This window comes from Cydia strobilella, chromosome 17, assembly GCF_947568885.1.
Source record: "Cydia strobilella chromosome 17, ilCydStro3.1, whole genome shotgun sequence".
Lineage (NCBI taxonomy): Eukaryota > Metazoa > Arthropoda > Insecta > Lepidoptera > Tortricidae > Cydia > Cydia strobilella.
Window position 1 is genome coordinate 6650145 of NC_086057.1, and position 12176 is coordinate 6662320.

Sequence of the window (12176 nt, forward strand, 5' to 3'; positions counted from 1 at the left end):
CATAAGTAATCTAAGTTTCGTAATATCACTGATTTGTGATGTAATTTTCATAGTAATTTCGTTGGCTGTCTAAAAATAATATCAAGAATAGCGAGCTAATTAACTAGTCCGTCGGGTTAATCGTTAAGGCATTTTTCAACCCCCTTTGACGGGTATAGGTCAGGTCTCAGAAATTATTCAAAATTGAATCCTGTCACTTTGTTAAAAACGTTCAAATCACGGTGGCAATTATATTCCCTTTGCCTCAAACAAAGCGCTACGCTCAAAATGGGATGATATACATTTTTTAATATAATTTTAACTTCAAAGAAAGCAATAAATCGAGAATTTTTCACTGTCGGGTATAGGTACATTTATCGCGTATGTAACAAAATAGTATCTCGTATTGGAAGGCTTTGTAAATAAAAAAAACACATCCCGCGTCTCCCCAGCGATCTGTATTCGCGTTATAAGCTATATTGACATTCGCTCATGGGCCTCGTTTCGTATGATTGGCTTTTACAAGAATTGGAAAATAACGAGTACGTCCGCCATGATGCCGATTGATGGAGCTGCGAGTTTTTAGGACTGTCGTAAATGAAAGTTAGTGAAGCCTATGTGAAAGGTTGATTATACCAACGGACAGGAGCAGCATTCGAACTACAGGTAGCTATCAAAATGAGATCAATGGATAAAGCCGCTTTAGGTCTAAAATTATACTGAAATGCGGCGCTTGCCTGGTTGCTTGTATTTAAAAATTTGTTATGGTTTTGATTCGATCACTTGCGCTTATTGTTGCACTGCGACAATACTTGTCAATATTGTTGTTGTTATTGTTGTTGTCAATAATGTTGTTGTCTTTGTTGTATAGCGGAGACATCAAATTGGCAAGGCGCACTTGTGGCAGAATGAGACGGATGTATTCGGACCACCTTAAGGTGACATTCGGATGGCAACAGCAGCTTCATTACTGTTGCGTCATAACTGCTTATCAAAGAAATGCTGCTTATGAAAGTAACTGGGGAGGTACCTTCACCTTACAGAAAACCGCAGCCAAATAACACTAGACCCTACTCATAGTGTTGTGTTCCTGCCGGTGAGTAAGGTTGCCAGAGCTCAACGAGGGAGAGGAGTGTTAGGGTCGGCAACGCGCATGTAACTCCTCTGGAGTTGCAGGCGTACATAGGCTACGGAGACTGCTTAACATCAGGCGGGCCGTATGCTTGTTTGCCACCGACGTAGTATAAAAAAAATGCAATATGCAATTTAACAAGTCGCCATCCGAATGTCACCTTTATGCCACATTAATTGGAAAGGTCACACAACCATGAAAAATCTAAAAAGAACTGAGAAAGAATAAACATTATAATTCCAGCGTATAGTTTTAAAGTTATGTTATGATTCGCTCTATTGAATATTATTATATTATTTTAATCATTAAAATATGCAACGTTATAACAACATACATACCCATTATTGTACCCAGAGAAACGCATGTTGAACTATATTTTCGTTTTTTAACTAGAATGATAACATCAAGGGTGTTCTATTCAAAATATTCGTATCCAATTAAATTACTTACCGCACGCAATTATCCTTGTAATATAGTTTTCTAAGTATATAAACAAAATTGGATTACCTACGACCTGAAAATTTTTTTATTCACGTGGTTTGTAGGCATAATACACATTCAATAGAAGTATTTCTAAATACAATGAAAGATACACAATGGTGGCAGTAATGACTGAAGCCCGCATAATATCTCCCATTTAATAAAAAAATGCAAATTGCATACAATTGTGGTGGTCGATGCATACTTATCAGTTTATTTTTACGCTCAATCATCCTTTGATGCCAAAATAAGCCCTCGGAAATATTCGCATGTTAACAACATGTTTACCTCACGCCAGTACGGAATAGGAAAAAAACATAATTGAATTTGTATGGGGTCGTCCCGCCGCGCACGGCGCGCGTTGATTGGCCGATATTCAAATTACCAACTAACGAAATATGGCGGCTGCATGATGTCGTTTCACGGTGCGGCTAATATTTTTGCGTTGCCCTTAGGCTAGAGGGAGGTAATGTGCCGAGAAATAGGGGGAATTGATTTTTGGCCCCTGAAATAAAATTAGTGGGCGCATGCATGGAATCAGATTTATTATGATTTACATACTGCGACTTTATCGCTATACATATCGGTTACCTTTATTTTTCAAATTTCACGTCCTGCTTACACTTGAGATTTGAGATTTATCAAATATGCAAGAGAAGTACGAATGTGCGCCAGCTAATAATTATCTTAATGATGTACAATAAGTATTTTCAATTAAATTCTTTCCACATTGAGAACAGGCCCCGTAGACAACATGCCAATCGCTAACGCTACGTTAGCTACGTAGCGAACGAAACGCAACTGTCACTGTCACACTAATATTGAAGAGTGATAGAGAGACACAAAGCGATTCGATGGCGAAGCGATAGCGATTGTCACCTTGGCTAGGCCGGCTGTACGGCTACCATCAGTTCGGCACTGACATAAACGCTAGCGTAAACGTAACTTACTTTCTATGCATCTCCCTCGTACTCACTTATTAGTGCGAGTGAGATGTATAGAAAGTAAATTATGTAGATGTTAGAGTATATGTCAGTTTTGACACTGTCAGTGACTCATGGTACGGGTGCTGGTCACAATTAAAGCCTGACCAGGAATATATGATCATTGTCAAGAGGGCGCTGTTCATTCTCATGTATAGGGTGACAGTTCAGTATAGTATGAAAAAATTAGTTACAGTGAAATTCCGCAACATGGCGCGTGATCATATTATTATATTCCTGGGCAGGCTTTACATTTTATCACCAGTTTATCACCTCCAAGCTATCGGAAGTAATACAGTGCGGTAATGCAGTTAATATTAAATACTGACTGCGATATATTCATACTGTATTTGTATCATAATAAATTGGCTAGTCGCGAGTTAAGTGAATTGCACAAAAGTACCCTATACGTAACTTATTGGAATACTCACAAAAATATGCAAAAATGTGACACAAAAATTAAGAAATTTTCTTCATTTTTGTGTCACATTTTTGCATATTTTTGTATGTGTTACGTCTCACAAATTCACACAAAGAAAGCCAAAATGGACACCTTTGCAATTCACTCAGTTACCGAGCTGTTTTCCTCGAAAACAGCTAATTTCTATAAAATGTAAGTGTTTCGTCTTCTGTGTTCTAACAAAATCACAATTTATACTTTAAAGAAATGATTTGCGTTTTCACAAATTTATACATTTTACCATTCTAATATTACAATTAAAAAGACACGTTATTCATATGGTAATTTTTAATAATTTAAAGAATGTTTACCTAAACGAATATTTGGAAAGGCATTTGGTGACTAAAACATGATTAATGTTACGCTTCCCACCGACCGGCTGGAGTTAGGCCGCGTCGGAGCGCATTTTCAATGTGCCCATACAGGGGTCCCTTTGTTTGACATGATTATTGAAAGTCATAATGTAATGATTGTCATATTATCATTAGTCATAATTCTGAAACCGTTAAATTTTCAGGAGTTTCCTCGGGTTTCCTATAAATAGGTTAGGTTAGGTTAGGTTTGTTTTATGGCAATCCTGAAAAGTTACGCGTTTCTGAGAAAAACCCAATTATGACTAATGATAATATGACAATCATTACATTATGACTTTCAATAATTATGTCAAACAATAGAGACCCGCCTATACATTATGTATGGCAGAAGCGATGGAGTCCGACTGGAGCCGTCCGCATCCGCGAGAAGCCGACCGGCTTGCGGCCGTAACGTACGCGCGTACGAAGTGCGCGCCGACTCCGCCCGTTCGGTGGGAATCGTACTTAAAACGAGTTTATATCATTATTAAACTTTTGTACTGTTGAAATCGAAATTACTCATAAAAAGCAATAAAGGCTTAAATTTCATGTAAACAGAAACTGTTGACCCGCTCAAGGGTTTGGGTCTATATACGATACAGTTTGCCATTATAACGTTCTAACTTCCTGTTTTCGAGCAAGGGATTATCATCTCTCTTGTTAAGCTTGTAAAACTTAAGAGGAATGTGCGGAGTGCGGAATCTATTCATTCTTTATCAAACATTGTCTAAGTAAACACAACTTGTGTTCAGGGTTGTTGTTCTGATCGCTTGCCGACCATGGGAGAGTCGTAGGTTAAGGCAAGGAACCAGATCACGTACTGGATGCTGCATTAGACAGTGATATCACCCGAATCAACGCTGCAGTTAAGTAGTAACCCTGCAACGCAAACGCTGCTGCAGCTTTGCTGGTGCAGTCACTTTCATTAGATCAACTGCGTTACCGTCGTTACTGTATCGCTGTCGCGATTAGGATGCTCAATCTGTCACTTGTTTTTTTGTAAAAACAATCTCCTTGTGGAGGTTGACAGTCACTTCACCCGTTTACGGCTGCAGCAACGCTCCGATCCGAATGCTACCTGAAGTATATGTCGTGACCGCGATTCTTCTCAATATGTTTCATACTACGGAGTCCATATGAGGACATACACGGTTCAAGCGAACCAATATAATACGCTCTCCGATTACGCATACTTGTTACGGACCTGAAGATTTTGTATACACTTGCCTGAAATCTCGACCAAACCGCGCAGAGTAAAATATTAAAATCAACCCATTGAGCTATTTATGACCCATTGGGTTTTGGGTTTAGTTGGGTAGTGTTTTGTTCGTTATATATCAATTAAAGTTTTATGATTTAGTGAAAGCAGAGGTCACAGGAAACATGCGTAACCGACATCCAGGGAGCAGGGGATTTTTTTAATGAGAGTGGAGTCACACTAGACTGAACCGGTGATTTACTGATCATTCAAATCAGCTTCTTTTTTCGAACTAAACGATTAGCCACTTTGGACTTTATATGAAACATTAACATATTATGCCGTCGCCGTAAAAGAAAACATCTTACCTACCTAATGGCTCTTTCCAATTTATAAAATATTGTGTTAAAAACACTGCGGTTTGCGTTTTTTTTTCTCATAAGAGGCCGTAGTCGATTTTGGAGCAAAAATTTTAAATTGATAGATTTAGTCGTTGAAATTATACACGTTTTGTTACGTAATATCTAAATAACAAGTATTGGTTTCTATTAGCACGTCTTCTCATCTTGCCTTTTAATAATGAGGTCGCAAGCGTGCGTCACCGGTAATATATGAAAAGAAGGGACAGTTTTTAAAAATTCATCAAAAATGTATGGTGGTATATTATACAAATTGATGTATAAGAATAGTTTCAACAAATGTTGTAGATTGTTTAAGTATCAAAATTACGTTGAAATTAAGTCGATTTTCAGAGATATTGTCACTTGTTTTGAAGTAATTTCTGGAGAAAATTGATTTCGTCTAACTTTCATTTACACTACTTCAAAGTCATAATAATAAAAATGTAGTCTGATAAACGTCAAGTACAGGATATGTGTAATACAAAATTACCATGTTTAGCCGTCCAAACTTTACGAAATTTACAAATAAGAGCGACAAAATCAGTGCTTTACGCGCGTTTACCTAAACGTCCATTAGAAAAGCAAACGTTACTAATTTAGTGAGTCTGTTTTCAACAAATTGATCTGATAAAAGGTAAGATAAGAAGATGCGCTAATAGAAACCAGTACTTGTTATTTCAATTAGGTAACAAAAGGTGTACAATTTCACCGACTAAATCTATCAATTTTACATTTTTGCGACTAAAATCGACACCGGCCTCATAAGTTTCTAGTGATTTATTTTAAATTTACCAACTGTAACAGTCCTCATCCCTATAATATTATATTTATTGAGGTTATTGACTAAATCCAATCATACATTGACATCGTCTGAAGGCAATCCTATTAATAAGACAGTCTATAGAAATAATATCTTTCAAGTTCAATGCCTTGGCTCAGTGGATTGACATGGTTATTGATCTCGTGTACAAAAACCCTTATGCATGTGTGCAATCCATCTGATGCATTTGGAAATGGTAGTACCTGCAAAATTAAGTTAGGATAAGTTGTTTATTTTTAATTAAATACACGTGACTGTATCGGATGTTAGTGTGATAAGAACATAATGCAGCCTCGATAAAATATTTTTCTCAAACATGCAATGAAATATTAATATTATGTTCCTTAAAATACCGGTCAATTCGAACAACGTGATAATTATTAGATATGAGAACCATACGAGATCTAATAGATACGTTATAATTTAGTTCTCAACTAGTTATCTTTTGCAGTTCGATTCGAGAAACCAATTGTTATTTCACGCTACAATTATTGTGACGTTTTGGGATATCCATTAGATATCCATTGGATGTCTAAGTAATATCTTAAGCAAATCTTAAAGAGATCGTTCAAGAGGACATTCGAAATCACGGAAATGTTAAATTTGAAATGCAATCCGTGCATACAAATATTTTTGCAAAAAAATTCTATTAGCAAACTTGTTAAACTTTCAAGGCGCATATGTAGTTGAATTAAGAGAACATAACCAGAACAAAAAGTGACATATTTTAAGGCTCCTGTGAACATTATTAAAGCTTATTATTATTTTTTACTGAAATATCCTATCGATTCCTTTAACTCATCTATATCGCCATGAAAGTCTCACCGATTAACTTTATTTTCCTTAAAAGAATCTTGTTTACATGTCAAACTCTACCTGCCAAATGGGTATGTACCTTATGGGGCTTATCTGTAGGTATGTACCTACCCCCAGAAGGGGCTCCTGTAGGGTACTTTATACTTAACATAAAAGATTATTATAAAATTTATAAAGATTTACAGTTAAGTTACATTGTTAGTTTATAAGAAATTTACAAGAAACGTTTCTTTTCTGGTTAATTTAAAGTGAACCCGCTTAATAGTCGGATTTATATAGACGTTTTATGTGCCAATAAAGTTGCTTTAGAACGCGGCCAGGTCGTTAATCTAGAACTAATAAAATGAAAAAGACTTCAATAATGTGAGTTCACACAAACAGGGAAGTTTGGACGGACGTAAAACCGACGTGAGCGTTACAGATCCAAGTTACAAGACTGTATTTTGTTAGTTAATTTACGCGGATGTTAAAGAAGAGTAGGTAGTAAATATAACTAAGGAATATTGTCTTCGGTTACCGAGATAGATAAAACCATAGTTTTATTTTATAAGTACAGAAATACGAGTATAAGAACGTTAGAAGCACAGTCTAAAAAGTAACAGTATACCGACACCTTTGATGTTTGCGTAAATGCCGACACCGCACAAGGACACAGTAGGGTTGTCACAGACTTTTACATAATTGCCCAAGACTTACACTTGACTTACTATTAGACATGCAAGCTCTGTAAGTAGTACCGAGCTATGGCATGTATGCAGCTCGGGTGCGCGACCCACCCCTCGCCTCTCGCACCCCGCACGATTGCCCTGTCTAAGCTATAGCTTCGTTTATCGATAAATTAAACATGTATGGGGATGACAGATGCATCGAAAAGAAACGTCATCATCTCTAACTTAATATTATAAATGCAACATTTTGATAATAGCCTGGTTTTGCTTAAGATTTTTATATACCTAAGTGAAAAGCAGTTGAACAGTTCCGACCCATTTAAAACTCGAACACTTGTTTTTGTGAAGAACTCCATATCGAATTATTATTTTCAAACAACATAATATATCCGCCTGTCAGCTTGACCAGCGGACGCAGCATGGTTCCATTTTTATCGCCTCTCACTATGCCCGTCACTTTCGCACTTACAATACTTATTAGAACGTGACAGGCATGGTGACAAGCGATAAAAATGCGACCGTGCTACTGCCGCTGCACGCTGATCAGCGGATAATTGAACTGTGCCATTTAAGCAGTCGATAAAACGTCGACTAACGGATCATATCTAATTAACTTGTATGGATTGCCTCACCTGTACGAATTCGCAAAGGAGATATGAACCATTTAAAATCAAATCAGAACAACAAAGCAGCATTGTAATCCACATAGTCTCTATCTAAGGCAAATGAGAGACATATAATGGCCCTCATACAATGGAGCCATCTGAATGGCATTTTAATGAATTGTGATAGAGCCGTGCCCATTTCACTCTGAGAAAATCCTACTGAAGGAGGCACCTACGATCTTGAATAGAGAGACTTTACAGATCCGGAGAGATTGTATTCTTAAGTTGAATAGCAGTCATTACTGGCTGCGAAGTTATATTCGAACGCTCGCATTCAGACCGATCATTGTTTGGTTAGGGATACTTAATTAAGATTATAACGACGTGGGTGCTAATGACGGTGATTTGCTGGCCTAATTGTTCTTTGATGAATAATTTAGTTGACTCTCATTATATTATTATTTTTAGCGAATTTTATAATTGCTACCTATATTCACCGTTATAAGTATCTACAAAGAAGCGACCCACACGCGTAACTCGTATTGAATATGTAAAGAAAATTAAATTTGTACTGTACAAAGGATTTGTGTTTATGTATTGTAATATAATTTCACAGTACATATGGTGGTACTTTACGGCACTAGTGCGGTAATTAGCACGCTACGTAACTACTAATAGGAAATTCGCAACCAGTGGCGATAAATTAAAACACGACCGAAGGGAGTATTTTTCGCACATGTATCGTAATGTACTAATATGGGTAGGAATGGGCAACAACAGTAATACTGATGCATAGGTGAGTAGTTCGGATTGTTAGTTAAAAAAACAATAAATAGCAACTAGGAGGTAAATACCCACTTATGTTGAGTTTGAAATTGAAAGGAAGTCGATACCTACCGTAAGTTTTGATTTTCTTTTATACAGAATTTGTTACAAATACTGCTATTTTCAAAATAATGAATGATTAAACTAGGCGTCAATAACTAAAATAAAAAGGTTCACAATTCATACATAATCCCCATTATGTCAGTTCTTGCTGTAACTACATTATTTACGAAAATTGTGGTCCGAACGGGAGCTTTAGTACTACACAAGAATTCCCATAAAGGCGAAGAATCCTCACTCGTAATGCCGAATTCTCTTCATCATATAATGGTAGCAATAAAGCGAGGGCGATTCGTCAGCCGCTGATTTATGTTACCATTCCAAGTTCACTGCGCGTGGACACGTCCTTGTGATGAGGGGCACAACTATATTTAGGTTACTATAGTTCAAATAGGGCGCTGGCTCAGACGCCCAGTATACTCGTATTACTCGTACCTACACAGCCTTGGTCAATATCCCTACGAACTCCTTTCATTGATACGTTGACTTTTAGGTAGGCGTTTACAGAGTGAAATACGAGGTTAATTGACCTTTTCCAGCGAAAACTTCATGCTAGATAATGAAGAACATCTTAGAGGTTTAAAATGTGTAGGCAGATTATTCCACTTTTACAAAACAGATGTTCTGTTACAAGTGTTCTTTGACAGGCTTGTTTTTGCTCCCGCGATAACGATGTATGGTCAAGACAGATGTAAATTTGATTTGTGAAAATAAAAGTTCTAAATAAATTCATTGAAAATTTATAGGCTTCTGGGCGGCTTAAGAGGAAAGGGGCAATGTATTTTCCATACAAACTTAGTCCTCATTTTCCTCCCTGGTTATTGACATTATGGAAAATATATTTACAGAATATATATTTTTCGGTTTTTTAATTAAGTATAATAAAAGTTAGGAGCGAGAAACAGGTTTCATACAAATTTTTAATTGCTCCTAACTCTTATAATAATAAAATATCCAAAAAAAAAAACTTTCATATATATAATAGCTATGATTAATATACCTACATGAAACTGTGTATAAATATTTTCAATAATGTTAATATCCAGGGAGGAACATGGGGAGTCCCCATTGGGGACTACGTTTGTATAGAGGCGGTTTCGGGGCGGTCGTCCCCTTTCGTCTTAAGTCTAGCCGCTAACAATAGTAGGTAACAATACCTATAAAACTGAAGACATTAAAAATACGCATTTAAGCAGAGACGGATAGTTACTTGTAAATCTTTTTGTTTCGCTAACGTCCCTGACACGTTTTACTTGAAAAAGTTTCAAGTACCTAACTGTAAAGAGATTATATTTAGTTGCAGTTTTTGTATAATAAAAAGCTGAATTCTTACTTTTGTCCTAAGTTATAACTGTTATTTTATACTAGACGAAGTAATTACTCGTATGTAACTGTAAGTGAAATAATAATACTATGGCTGACAGTGAATACGAAATGTTTAATGAATAAGATGGTTCTGCGGCGTAGGAGAAACAAGTAACATGTTGGAATTTCTGGTGTCTTGTAACGTTTTTTTTACACGATAAAGTAATATTAATTTGAGGTAAGTGAATATTTCAAATAGGTACCTATTTATCTATTAGATATTACTTCAGTTTTAGTTGGTTTTAGTTTTTTCCCTTGCTGGTAATAAGCTCTTTTTAACCCGACGGAATGGAGCCGGTATATCCATTTAGGGTGAGAAGATTTGTGTGTTAGTCTATGGACACGATGAATGTTCTGATTTATCTCTAGGACGGGTAGACCGATTTAGTTGAAACTGTCAAGGATTTGTGCTGCACCAGCGGTTGAACGATTGGTCTTGTAACTCATACAAAAACTGTTTAATTTTATTCAATAATTATTAACTAGAGCGCAGAAATAAAAACAAAAAGTATATTATCACTTGTAATAGAAATATTGTGATAAATCCCTAACGGCAATTCGAACTTACATTTTGATATAAACCTTCATCATGATGCCATTTCATTATCAATCCCGCTTGCATTTCGCTACTTACTTATTCATGTGTGTTCAGCGGTAGAGGTGGACTAGCTGGTTCAGTTTCAGTTGTGGTCACAATAATTATATATTTTAACAAGCAAAATATTTAAAGCACCTAAGGTAAATTGTGAAGGATTTGTTATAGCGTTTACATGGTAACCGAAATTTAAAAGTAAAAGAACATAGCACTGACTGTAGAAAGGAATTAGTATATAATATTAACAGATAAGTTCTGTTGAACTTGCCAACACGACACATGGGCCAAAGATAATAAAATGACTTCATTTTGACCTGAAAGTGTATGTTAGAATTGGCCTCCTTATATTTGTCGTTAATAATTGGCAATATCAGAGACGCCGCGGAGTGGCGCAACCTTGGCACCCAGACAGATTTAAAAGCCTGAATATTAGTAATAATTATGGCACAAATTGATGCCAACAATAATAGCAGGCACAATAATTTAGGTTAAAAATAAACGAATCGTGTTAAAAGAGGTCACGAAGGCACATTTATATGGCACGATTCTAAGAGGGCTTCGTAAGAAAAAACGCTTCAGATAAAATAAACGATGTCATGGAACTGATGAATTTACAAATTTAGGTTCTAATTTGTCATTTCTGTCTCCATTATAGGGTAAAGTTACTAGTAATAGTAAGCCGGACCAAGCTAGCTTTGCCTGCGATTTACAATGACAAAGTGTGGCAATGTCCAATATCAGAATAACTGCTATCAAAATAAATGAAAATATAACAGGAGAAGAGAGAGGGGACAGGGGCAAAGACAACATTAAATGGTTTGATACTTTTTTCTAGTAGTATATATACAAAATTATCAAAAAAAAAATCAAAAAAATCAAAATGGTTTATTGCATTCAAAAACTTTACAAATATTACAGTGGCTGGTATCTCCTTTTAAGTTATTTACAAAATAACCTGTGCTAGGAGGCACCGCTCTTCCATATCTAATTACAATTATTTAGTATTATACTATTCTTAAAACTATGTTTCTTTATGTTTATATGTGTGTGTGTGTGTGTGTATTATAGTTAATTAGTTAGTCAATATAGAAACAATACCTATTTGTACGCCAGTCATGGAAATACAAGAATTGATCTGTAATATAAAATTAAGAACTTTTTAAGCAAATATACGATTAATTAATTCATTCATTAATTGGTCACAAAAACTGTGTTTTGCAATACCGATGCTATTTGCTTTCATTGAGCAGTGTAAATAGAAACATAGAAATATATATAATTTATTACTAAGCACAAACGCCGAAGAGAAAATTATACAAAGCAGAAAAACTTTAAAACTGATGAGACAGATCAATTTTTAAAACACCGAATCATCATCATCATATCAGCCATTTATCGCCCACTGCTGAGCATAGGCCTCTCTACCAGTACTCTAA